We start from the raw sequence: 13,999 nt of genomic DNA, 5'->3' as shown, positions 1-13,999 counted from the left end.
GCGAACGTCAAACCTTTGCTTCTGTAGAACGCCACAACGGTAAGTCCTTCCGGTCTGATCTTCGGGTATGTTATAGAGCTCCCCGAGACGCACGCGTGGAACTGTAGTACGTCCTCGGGCGACCTTTCTAGTCGACGTAGGCGCGTGCGAACGTCAAACCTTTGCTTCTGTAGAACGCCACAACGGTAAGGCCTTCCGGTCTGATCTTCGGATATGTTATAGAGCTCCCCGAGATGCACGTGTGGAACTGTAGTACGTCCTTCCTAGGAGGCGGGGTCTCGTTTCACTTTTTCAGTCAGGATGCTGTGAGCTGTCCGATGCACAGAGCCAAAGTGAAGGACGCCTACTGAGTGGCCAAAAACGACTTTCTGGCCTTGACAGCCCATACATCCACACAGAAAAGTCATATCTGATTGAATTAAATGACTTTAAACGATGTTAAACTCACTTTGCCTGTTGCTTTGCCACTCGATGTGCCATTCACTTTAAGCATGCGCATATTCATTCATTCATTCATTCATTCATTCATTCATTCATCCATCCATCCATCCATCCATCCATTCATTCATTCATTCATTCATTCATCCATCCATCCATCCATCCATTCATTCATCCATTCATTCATTCCCCCCCACCGGAAATAAATAAATAAACAAGGATAATCATCCATCCACCATGTGTGACAATAATTTGACACACATCATGTCATGTCATGTCATGTCATGTCTATCTATAGCAAGAGGTGGAGGGGGGGGGGCCGCCAAAGGATATTTTAGACTGATTCAGTATTGACCATATTAAGCCAGGTATCACGGCAGACAGCACTAATATAATAAACAAACGTGAACGGAGCACTGAACACTGAACCCCAAATTGCTCCCGATGTGCTGGTTGGTACCTTGCATGGCTTCCGCTGCAATCGGTGTATGAATGTGTGTGTGAATGGGTGAATGTAATGCACAATCTATGTAAAGCGCCTTGGATAAAGGCGCTATATAAATGCACCATTTACCATTTATAGTACATGCATATAGTGGCCATACTGGCATACTCACCATAGCCTGGTCAAGGTTTCCCCCTGGTGGACGTGTCATTTCCAACTATTGTCAGCGCATGGAAACTAGGGGCTACTAATATATACTGTTCTCTGCCCATCGGGACGTAACTCGGACGGCGCTGAGTCGGGTCTTAAATACATTTCAATTGTACATTTAGTTGACATTTAAGTGTGATTTATTTGGATTTATCCTTAGTCCTTAGTCCTTGTCTTGACTTTTGACTTGTTGACTAAAAGGTAAAGAGTGATTTATTTGGATTCATCCTCATCAGTTGTACATTTAGTCGACTAAAAGGTAAAGTGTGATTTATTTGGATTTATCCTCATCAGTTGTACATTTAGTCGACTAAAAGGTAAAGTGTGATTTATTTGGATTTATCCTTAATCCTTGCTCCGAGGTCACGAATCTTGACTTGTCACGAACCAGCGTCCTCTCACACCATAGGCGACTGCCAGAACCACTGAGCCACCGTGGAATACTCTGAGCCTTAGATTGAGGGTATATTTATCCTCTTTTTTTATTTTCTGAGGGCAGGGAAAACACTCACGCACTCAATAATGTCATAATGTACTTCTGTATGTTACTATGTGTTTGTTTTGGAAAGGGAAAAGTGTTTTAATGTACTTTTAGTGACGTTGTGGTAGAGTTTGTGAGGACTCTCTCTCTCACACACACACACACACACACACACACACACACACACACACCAGAGACTGGCAGCTGATTGGCAATTTGCCACTTGTCCCTCACTCAGGGTTGCCAGGTTGGTGGCTGTGTGTCTAATGCCTGCTGCATTGTGTGTGTGTGTGTGTGTGTGAACCGGCTACACTGGCATTTAAACACATTCATAGGCAAACGATTTGTTTGCCTGTTTCTCCTATGGTGCCGACATCAATGCAGCATGGAATTGTGCACAAAATGTTATCCAACGATAACATAATGTTTAATAGTCTGCGAGGCCAAATTTCATCGAATGGTGGTCCGTGGGCTCAAATGCAGAACAAATAATGGGCCTTGACATGAAAAGGGTTGAAAACCACTGCCTTAACCCATTTTGACCTGAGATCAGTTTCAAAAAATGTCTTCTACATCCTGACAGTTTTCTGAAAAAGCTGTTTCTGACCTGTCAGTCGTTCTTCGATTTTTCAAAAATAGCAGACCTACAAGCTTGTAGCGCGCCACTCGGTGGCGCGCTATGAGCTTGTAGATCTGCTATTTTTCAATAGCTAAAGCATGACATAATGCTAACACCAAAAGGGGTTCCCGCCCCCAAAATGGGTTAATAGAGCAGTCTTAGGATTGGCAATTGGAGGGGCCAGTTTAACTGGAAGAACTTCATTCTCCACTAGGATGTCATTGTAGAGAAAATCATGTTCAAAATGTCAAAGCACAGGGGGGGGGGGGGGGGGGAGACAAAACGCCCTCCGACATACTTTTTCCATCCTCAACTACATTTAAAATAGGGTGCAAAACCCGATGAAGCCCCTTTAAGTCCCATACAATTCAAATATCGTCCAGTCACGTTTCCTCGAAAACTTGCGAATAGTAGTGAAAATATCAGGTCTACATACACGCTCACAACACGTCGCCGTGCATTGAGAGCTTGCGGCAATTAATTAACCACTTAATTCTCCTTCCTACAAATGTAACGGCGTCAAAAAAAAAGTCAAATAATTTGTCTTTGAAATGTATCGGAGTACAGCACTAAAGTAAATGTATTTAGTTACTGTCCGCCACTGCATCCCGCCTTTCCCCCCCCCCCCATCAGGTTGATCAATGTTCTCCCATTCGTCTCCTCTGTGTCGGACAGATGTTACCCTGCTGTACAGGTCAGATACAGTACAGATGTTACCCTGCTGTACAGGTCACATACAGTACAGATGTTACCCTGCTGTACAGGTCACATACAGTACAGATGTTACCCTGCTGTACAGGTCAGATACAGTACAGATGTTACCCTGCTGTACAGGTCACATACAGTACAGATGTTACCCTGCTGTACAGGTCACATACAGTACAGATGTTACCCTGCTGTACAGGTCACATACAGTACAGATGTTACCCTGCTGTACAGGTCAGATACAGATGTTAGGGGGGGAGTGGGACCCTGCTGTATAAGGTCAGAACACCCCCATCATGTTGAGAGGGAGTTGTCGTCAGCGGTCTAAGAGCACCTGTGTCCTTTCTAAAGCGGTTGTATTTGGTTTTGTGCCATTTATCAAAACAAGTCGGAATGTACTTTATTTTTTTAAGGAGTTAATTCCCCTCCCCCCACCACTCCTCCTCCATATCAGTATTTGTTTGGACGATTTGAATTGTTTATTGAAAATGTATATTTGTGCTGACCTCGACTGCAACGCTAACGCTCCAAAGCCTTGTTACTGTTTAGTAGTTGTTGCCGAGTGTCGGAACACACAAAGTCGTGGTGAATGTTTTTTTTCTTTCTTTCTGGTTGACGGCGTAACGACGGGGGAAAAGTACTTAAGTGAAAGTATCAATACTTGAAACATAGAAATACTCTGTTTGCAAGTAAAACGTGTATTTAGTTGAGTAAAAGTACAAAAACATGCCACTTTTTGCCCCACCAGTGCCGAGGCAGTCCTCTGGACTCTGACCCCCTGAAGTCACTTTGACATTTCTGTGGTGTGAATTCCTCCTCCCGTCTCCCGCTGCCCTCTTCCTGGTTTGGTAAATATGTAGCTCAACTAGATCCCGTCTCTCTCTAGTCCTAAACCTGCACTCTCTCTCTCTCTCTCTCCCTCCAGAGGGGGAGAAAGAAACAAAACGAAACGAGAAAAAGAGACTCTGAATTGCAAACCTTGCTATAGCCATGGAACCAAAAGCACCCAGCGCAGACGTCATGTGGTTCATGCCGACTCCCTTTGCAACGTGTGTGTGACTGTGTGTGTGTGTGTGTGTGTGTGTGTAAAATAGAGGGAATTAATTGTCTAGTCGTCGTGAGAAAAGGTTCAGTGGCCATCTTGCACCTTGTGCTTTAACCACAAACCAGACTGCAGGGTCCTATAATGGCATGTCTTCACATGGAGCTTGGACTTAAATTGTGTCGCGTGTGTGTGAATGACATTTATGACACAAATCATATTGTGACTCCATATTTTGGCAGGATTTCAGCCCCCATCATTCGGCTTGGCTCCGAAAGAGTAAAAGACTAACCGATCATATCATCCTGTTGGAAAAAAATATATATAATATTTCAAGAAGTGTAGTAGAACATGCTGTACGTACGTGAAGGGCTTCAGTGGCAGCGTGCACGGTGACGTTTGGCTTAGGGTTGTCCCGATCTGATCGGAAATCGGTCGCCGATCACGTCATTTTCAAATGATCGGAAATCGGTTCGGTAGCCAAAAACAACGTGATCGGGACATCCCTATAGTATCAATATTATAATCCATATCATGATATTAAGACTGGATATTGTCTGTGATTTGGGATATCATACTGTTGTGATATGGCATAAACGTGTTCTATAAATATCGGAACGGGGGAAAAGTCGGTATCGGCATATGCTTAAAATAAAAAGAATGATCAGAATCGGATCGGGAGCCAAAGAAACGGGATCGGGACATCCCTAGCACTTTGGCTGTGACCTGTCCAGCGGTTATGCTCCAGACAGACAGACAGACCAGACCCTCTTACAGCTGACTTGACCTCTTCCAGAGCAATGTCGCAAGAGAATGTCACATCATTTCAAAGCTGTGACGCCAGGGGGTCAAAGTGGGTTAAAAAGTAGTTCACTGGGTGTGCCAGGGTCGGGTATGAATGGCGTTTTGGTAAATATGGGCGTGCTGGATATTATTATCCAACTATAGTGCCTATAATTTGAGGTTTTCACTTTATTCTCGACGTGCTTTATCTGCTCATTTATCATCGTTGTGCCAATTTCAGGATTCTTTTTTGTCCGGCGTTATTTACAACTTTTGCATCTCTTTTGCTTTTGGTTTTGTTTGCATATTTGTGTTTATTTGTAATTGAATTAATACATTTATAATTGCTTTAAGAAAAGAGGGAAAAAAAGAACTAAAGTATGTTTAATATGCGCCTTCATATTTATAACTAATTATGCTCATTCTGTAAATGAAATTATTTATTAAAAAGAGGTGCCTCTGGAAGCCTGAAGGAATGTTGCAAAGAGGACTGAGGACATACAGTACCACACCTTTTGTGTGATTAGTTTTTGTTATTGAACTTTTTTTGTTTTTTTTTATATCCACAAACATGACATTCAGTTTCCCTGTGTAAACACATTTCAAATAAATGCTGAAAAGCTCTTCCTTCCACTTGTATCGTTTATGTTTGTACAAAAATAGTTCAATGAATTATACGTGTGTTGGGAATGGAGTTTATCACATATCCTGTACATGGAGTCATAGTGCCAGTGAGACGGCTTGTGCTGCCTCGGGTCGCCTGTGTTGATTTTTGACAGCAAGTTTTAGTCACCTGGAATGCCTTCGTGTTAGTCTTAGTCAACTAAGGGCTCCATTTCCGTCACCTTATCCCTAAACTTCTTTGCCCTTTTCCTATTTTGCTAAACATTTTTGAATAGTTAAAATGGCCAGTCTACAAGCTCACAACGTGTCAATGTAGATTGGCTAGTTGAACTATTCAAAAATGTTTTTCAAAATGGTAAAAAAAAGGCAAAGAAGTTAAGGGGTTTAGCGGTGACGAAAATGGAGCCCTAAATGTCATGTGATTTTAGTCGACTAAATCTACAGTTGATTTAGTGGACAAAAAGGTTTTTTTGCGGGCCTTGATGCCGTCGTAATGGCAGAATTTACGCTTGCTGAAAATAGCCGATCTACAAGCTCCCAACGCGTCATGAGTTTATAGATCGGCTATTTTCAGCATGCAACCAAGTGTAAAATGACTTTATACTGGATCTCTTGTCCAAATGTCCACTAGTCCCTTCCTAACATTAGTCTAGTTTGTTGTGGGGTGCACAGGGGGCCACGCATTAAAAGTAAATGAATCCTGTTGTAGATAATCCACAAAACTAACGTCATTTGTATTGTTGACCATATTTCTAAATGAGTGCAACTTTCGTTCATTTTTAACCCTCTATCACACAGAACTATGGTTTTTGTGTCCATATCACCACGCCCAAAAAAATAGTTGATGTGATAGAGGGGACAAAGTTGAATGAAAGTTGCGCTAATATTTTAGAAATAGGTCAACAATACAAATGTTAGTTTTGTGAATTAATTTACTTTCACTGCGTGGCCCCAGTGCCCCCCACAAAATGACCGGAACTAGGCCTACTTAATATTTCACCAAAACCAGAGCAGAACTCCCACCACGGGACTCGGGCAATCGATTAATAGAGTTGCAACCACTAATATTAATGGCAAGTATTTCATACAGCTTAAGTTAAAAAAAAATCTGAACTATCCTTTTGACAGTCATCTATTCTAGACAAACTGATACAGATCAACACACAACCAAAACTAAAAAGACAAGTCAAGGTTAAAACCACTAGAATATGTATGTTGTTTACTCCCTTCCTCCCTCCTCACACTTGATTGATTTTACAATGGTTGAGAACATATGTATTCATACTGCTGACTTTCAGTGGACACTGTTCTCTATATTAATTCATTGTGTGTTAAAGAAATCGTACACGCTGATACTGAGGCGATATGGCATGAGAAGGCCTGGATCTGTAATAAGAAAGCAGGGGCCCGCAACTCACTTGGCCTGACGTCGAAATAAAACAAAATGTCTTCTAAATCCTGACAGTTTCCTGAAATACCAATGTTTCTGTATCAGTGGTGCTCAATATTTCATGTCAAGGACCCCAAAAATGATATGTAATTGGCCACCGACCCCCATCTGAAAATATGTTGTTCCAGGGACACCCCCCAGAAGCAAAGATTTGAGTTAAAACGTTCACTCTGTAATGATATATTTTAAAAGATTTGAGGCACATTTTCACGATTAAAACAAAAATAGCAGACCTACAAGTTCATAGCGCGGCAGTCGGTGCCGCGCTATGAACTTGTATTTTTACTTACTTTCCTTTTATTGTTTACCGTTTCTACAGTAAACTAGTCGACTAGTTGCTTAATGCCTAGCCCAACACTGAGAGGGAGTTAGAGATGACTAGATGAGGTATAAATAAAGGCTGATTAGAAATGATTGGAAAACAATAAACATGCATGCTGAAACTGCTGTTTGTATTTGGTGACGGAATCCAAAGGAAAGTACTTACACCCCTTTAAAAAAACTTTCAGGTGCTGAACAAAACAATACGTACAGGAGAAGGAGAGAATGTCCGCACACTGTTGAGTATAGCTCCCACTGGAATTTATATTTAATAAAGGATGACAACGTTTCGACCCCTTGTGGGTCTTCGTCAGGTATGAGGACAACAACACAATAGGCGTGTTATATACAGATAGGGGCAAGTTTTAACAATGAACAAGCCGCTGTTTGCAATGATGATAATTACCATGACACCCCCCCCACATCTATGAAGTCAGGCTGAGTAGTGTCAAGCCAAGAACACATAGAAATACAACTAAGTGACCAGAATGAGGAAAATAAAGAGTAGTAAGGTACCGTGCAATTACAGTACAAAATAAAATAGGACACAGCATATGGACATATGGTAAGAAGACACTATATACACACAATGACAAGATTAAAAATATATAATTAATATATATAATAAGATTAAAAGCAAAGTTATTCAACCCAGAAATGGTTTTATATCAAATTCCTCATTTAATCCGTGAGGAGCCAGTGTTTAAACTATAGATACAGTAAGCTTCACGTTGGAGTAGAAGGCGGTTGTGATCACCACACCTGGGGGGTTTTTCCACTTTTTCAATACCCAAGTAACGTAGGGAAGAGATGTATATTTGGTGAGACAGAAATTACTGTACATATTTTGAGCTGTATGCTTGTTGAAAAGTAAACAAATTGATATTTTTTTTAAAAACACATGAAGACAAATGGAGGCAATGATTGGTCCAGTGGATTGTGAGATTGTATCTCTGGACATGCTGACACACACACACACACACACACACACACACACACAGTTAGATGGATGGTCTGTACTCACAGTTCCTTAGAATGCTGCAGTGTCCCAAACTTCTAGTTCCAGGTGAAGGTGTGCTGTAGACAGACTCAAATGCACCACTTTGTGTGCATGTGGACCCTCTGATATGCAACAGGACTTTAATCTGCAGAATCCTATGTCTCTGTTTGTCCACTCGTTTTTCTTTCTCCAGTCTCTCTCTCTCTCTCTGACTGTGCGTTGCTTCCTCCTTAAGTCCCACCCCTTCTTGTTCTCCATAGGTTGGCTCAGGTTGATTGACACCCCAGTCACACAATAACAATTCGACCATGAACAAACAGCAATATAGATTGAAAAGTAATAGAAATAAATGTAACACATCTGTAGCAGGATTCAAAAATTGTAAACTACATTTAGCAAAATTATGCAGGGCACTACACACATTTTTCAAAAAATAGCAGACTTACAAGTTCACAGCGCGGCACTCGGTGCCACTTGTAGGTCTACAATTTTTCAAAAATAGCAGACCTACAAGTTCACAGCGCGGCACTCGGTGCCACTTGTAGGTCTACAATTTTTGAAAAATAGCAGACCTACAAGTTCACAGCGCGGCACTCGGTGCCACTTGTAGGTCTGCTATTTTTGAAAAATAGCAGACCTACAAGTTCACAGTGCGGCACTCGGTGCCACTTGTAGATCTGCTATTTTTCAAAAATAGCAGACCTACAAGTTCACAGCGCGGCACTCGGTGCCACTTGTAGGTCTGCTATTTTTCAAAAATAGCAGACCTACAAGTTCACAGCGCGGCACTCGGTGCCACTTGTTGGTCTGCTATTTTTCAATAGCTAAAGTATAACATAATGCCTAAAACCTCATGTTTCTATGTCAGTGGTTCTCAATATTTCATGTCAAGGACCCCAAAAATGTTATTGCGTGTGTGTGTGTGTGTCAAGACATTTTATTAGCAACTACACACACCTGTTGCAAGGTCACTGTTAGCCTGGCTAATAAGCCAGACTCAAATCACGCCGGCAGGCTTTCTTTTTTGCGAACGGCTGATTCGGTCTGGCTTATTAGCCAGGCTAGGTCACTGTGGCCTCCTCTCCTCTCCTCTTCTCTCCTCTCCTCTCCAGAAACTGTGAAGACACAAAACAAACCTTTAAAACATGTTTTTTAATGTTAATCTTCGTACACTAGACGCATTCTTCATATTTAGAGCGTGCCGATTCCAATGGCGCCGGTCTGGACTTTCCACAACGTTTGCAAAGGTCAAAGTTCAGCCAAAAGACTGCAACGGTGACCTTTTGGGCAAATTCCTTAAAAAATGGGGTGATAAATATTTTTAAAAATATGTAAGAACCTCCAATATCCATATTCAGGACATGCCGAATCCAATGGCGGCGGTCTCGAATTTCCACGACGTTTGCAAAGGTCAAAGGTCAGCCGAAAGACTGCCACGGTGACCTTTGGGCCAAATGCCTTAAAAATGAAGTGATAGATATTTTTAAAAATATGTAACACCCCCGAATATCCATATTCAGGACATGACAAATAAAATGACGTTGGTCTCGATTTTGTGGGACTCTTACAAGTGTCCGATATAGGGAACTAGACTGCAACGCTAGGCCTAGGGTTAGATTTGAGGTTCCCAAGGTCGCAGAAAAAAGACTATCACGGTGATCGTCTCGTCGCCGCGATCGCAGAGGTATAAGTCTCTTCCCGAACGGACTTATGATCATCGACGTGGGCGCGCGCGAACGTCAAACCTTTGCTTCTGTAGAACGCCACAACGGTAAGGCCTTCCGGTCTGATCTTCGGATATGTTATAGAGCTCCCCGAGATGCACGTGTGGAACTGTAGTACGTCCTTCCTAGGAGGCGGGGTCTCGTTTCACTTTTTCAGTCAGGATGCTGTTAAAGTCTATGTGTCTGTGAGCTGTCCGATGCACAGAGCCAAAGTGAAGGACGCCTACCGAGTGGCCAAAAACGACTTTCTGGCCTTGACAGCCCATACATCCACACAGAAAAGTCATATCTGCTTTGCCACTCGATGTGCCATTCACTTTAAGCATGCGCATATTCATTCATTCATTCATTCATTCATCCATCCATCCATCCATCCATCCATTCATTCATCCATCCATCCATCCATCCATCCATTCATTCCCCCAAACCGGAAATAAATAAATAAACAAGGATAATCATCCATCCACCATGTGTGACAATTGTTTGACACACATCATGTCATGTCATGTCTATCTATAGCAAGAGGTGGAGGGGGGGGGGGGCCGCCAAAGCATATTTTAGACTGATTCAGTATTGACCATATTAAGCCAGGTATCACGGCAGACAGCACTAATATAATAAACAAACGTGAACGGAGCACTGAACACTGAACCCCAAATTGCTCCCGATGTGCTGGTTGGTACCTTGCATGGCTTCCGCTGCAATCGGTGTATGAATGTGTGTGTGAATGGGTGAATGTAATGCACAATCTATGTAAAGCGCCTTGGATAAAGGCGCTATATAAATGCACCATTTACCATTTATAGTACATGCATATAGTGGCCATACTGGCATACTCACCATAGCCTGGTCAAGGTTTCCCCCTGGTGGACGTGTCATTTCCAACTATTGTCAGCGCATGGAAACTAGGGGCTACTAATATATACTGTTCTCTGCCCATCGGGACGTAACTCGGACGGTGCTGAGTCGGGTCTTAAATACATTTCAATTGTACATTTAGTTGACATTTAAGTGTGATTTATTTGGATTTATCCTTAGTCCTTAGTCCTTGTCTTGACTTTTGACTTGTTGACTAAAAGGTAAAGAGTGATTTATTTGGATTCATCCTCATCAGTTGTACATTTAGTCGACTAAAAGGTAAAGTGTGATTTATTTGGATTTATCCTTAATCCTTGGTCCGAGGTCACGAATCTTGACTTGTCACGAACCAGCATCCTCTCACACCATAGGCGACTGCCAGATCCACTGAGCCACCGTGGAATACTCTGAGCCTTAGATTGAGGGTATATTTATCCTCTTTTTTTATTTTCTGAGGGCAGGGAAAACACTCACGCACTCAATAATGTCATAATGTACTTCTGTATGTTACTATGTGTTTGTTTTGGAAAGGGAAAAGTGTTTTAATGTACTTTTAGTGACGTTGTGGTAGAGTTTGTGAGGACTCTCTCTCTCACACACACACACACCAGAGACTGGCAGCTGATTGGCAATTTGCCACTTGTCCCTCACTCAGGGTTGCCAGGTTGGTGGCTGTGTGTCTAATGCCTGCTGCATTGTGTGTGTGTGTGTGTGTGTGAACCGGCTACACTGGCATTTAAACACATTCATAGGCAAACGATTTGTTTGCCTGTTTCTCCTATGGTGCCGACATCAATGCAGCATGGAATTGTGCACAAAATGTTATCCAACGATAACATAATGTTTAATAGTCTGCGAGGCCAAATTTCATCGAATGGTGGTCCGTGGGCTCAAATGCAGAACAAATAATGGGCCTTGACATGAAAAGGGTTGAAAACCACTGCCTTAACCCATTTTGACCTGAGATCAGTTTCAAAAAATGTCTTCTACATCCTGACAGTTTTCTGAAAAAGCTGTTTCTGACCTGTCAGTCGTTCTTCGATTTTTCAAAAATAGCAGACCTACAAGCTTGTAGCGCGCCACTCGGTGGCGCGCTATGAGCTTGTAGATCTGCTATTTTTCAATAGCTAAAGCATGACATAATGCTAACACCAAAAGGGGTTCCCGCCCCCAAAATGGGTTAATAGAGCAGTCTTAGGATTGGCAATTGGAGGGGCCAGTTTAACTGGAAGAACTTCATTCTCCACTAGGATGTCATTGTAGAGAAAATCATGTTCAAAATGTCAAAGCACAGGGGGGGGGGGGGGGGAGACAAAACGCCCTCCGACATACTTTTTCCATCCTCAACTACATTTAAAATAGGGTGCAAAACCCGATGAAGCCCCTTTAAGTCCCATACAATTCAAATATCGTCCAGTCACGTTTCCTCGAAAACTTGCGAATAGTAGTGAAAATATCAGGTCTACATACACGCTCACAACACGTCGCCGTGCATTGAGAGCTTGCGGCTACAAATGTAACGGCGTCAAAAAAAAAGTCAAATAATTTGTCTTTGAAAAATATCAGAGTACAGCACTAAAGTAAATGTATTTAGTTACTGTCCGCAACTGCATCCCGCCTTTCCCCACCATCAGGTTGATCAATGTTCTCCCATTCGTCTCCTCTGTGTCGGACAGATGTTACCTGTTACTGTACAGGTCACATACAGTACAGATGTTACCCTGCTGTACAGGTCACATACAGTACAGATGTTACCCTGCTGTACAGGTCAGATACAGTACAGATGTTACACTGCTGTACAGGTCACATACAGTACAGATGTTACCCTGCTGTACAGGTCAGATACAGATGTTAGGGGGGGGGAGTGGGACCCTGCTGTATAAGGTCAGAACACCCCCATCATGTTGAGAGGGAGTTGTCGTCAGCGGTCTAAGAGCACCTGTGTCCTTTCTAAAGCGGTTGTATTTGGTTTTGTGCCATTTATCAAAACAAGTCGGAATGTACTTTATTTTTTTAAGGAGTTAATTCCCCTCCCCCCACCACTCCTCCTCCATATCAGTATTTGTTTGGACGATTTGAATTGTTTATTGAAAATGTATATTTGTGCTGACCTCGACTGCAACGCTAACGCTCCAAAGCCTTGTTACTGTTTAGTAGTTGTTGCCGAGTGTCGGAACACACAAAGTCGTGGTGAATGTTTTTTTTCTTTCTTTCTGGTTGACGGCGTAACGACGGGGGAAAAGTACTTAACCCATTTAGGCCTGACGTCGAAATGTATAAAATGTCTTCTAAATCCTAGCAGTAAAATCCTGCTATAAAAAAAATAGCAGACCTACAAGCTCGTAGCGCGCCACTCGGTGGCGCGCTACGAGCTTGTAGATCTGCTATTTTTCAATAGCTAAAGCATAACATAATGCTAACACCAAAAGGGGTTCCCGCCCCAAAATGGGTTAAGTGAAAGTATCAATACTGTGTGTAAACGTGTATTTAGTTGAGTAAAAGTACAAAAACATGCCACTTTTTGCCCCACCAGTGCCGAGGCAGTCCTCTGGACTCTGACCCCCTGAAGTCACTTTGACATTTCTGTGGTGTGAATTCCTCCTCCCGTCTCCCGCTGCCCTCTTCCTGGTTTGGTAAATATGTAGCTCAACTAGATCCCGTCTCTCTCTAGTCCTAAACCTGCACTCTCTCTCTCTCTCTCTCTCTCCCTCCAGAGGGGGAGAAAGAAAAAAAACGAAACGAGAAAAAGAGACTCTGAATTGCAAACCTTGCTATAGCCATGGAACCAAAAGCACCCAGCGCAGACGTCATGTGGTTCATGCCGACTCCCTTTGCAACGTGTGTGTGTGTGTGTGTGTGTGTGTGTGTGTGTGTGTGTGTGTGTGTGTGTGTGTAAAATAGAGGGAATTAATTGTCTAGTCGTCGTGAGAAAAGGTTCAGTGGCCATCTTGCACCTTGTGCTTTAACCACAAACCAGACTGCAGGGTCCTATAATGGCATGTCTTCACATGGAGCTTGGACTTAAATTGTGTCGCGTGTGTGTGAATGACATTTATGACACAAATCATATTGTGACTCCATATTTTGGCAGGATTTCAGCCCCCATCATTCGGCTTGGCTCCGAAAGAGTAAAAGACTAACCGATCATATCATCCTGTTGGAAAAAAATATATATCATATTTCAAGAAGTGTAGTAGAACATGCTGTACGTACGTGAAGGGCTTCAGTGGCAGCGTGCACGGTGACGTTTGGCTTAGGGTTGTCCCGATGTGATCGGAAATCGGTCGCCGATCACGTCA

This window comes from Electrona antarctica (genome assembly GCF_951216825.1).
Source record: "Electrona antarctica genome assembly, chromosome: 7".
Lineage (NCBI taxonomy): Eukaryota > Metazoa > Chordata > Actinopteri > Myctophiformes > Myctophidae > Electrona > Electrona antarctica.
Note: the sequence above shows the minus strand (reverse complement) of the source record.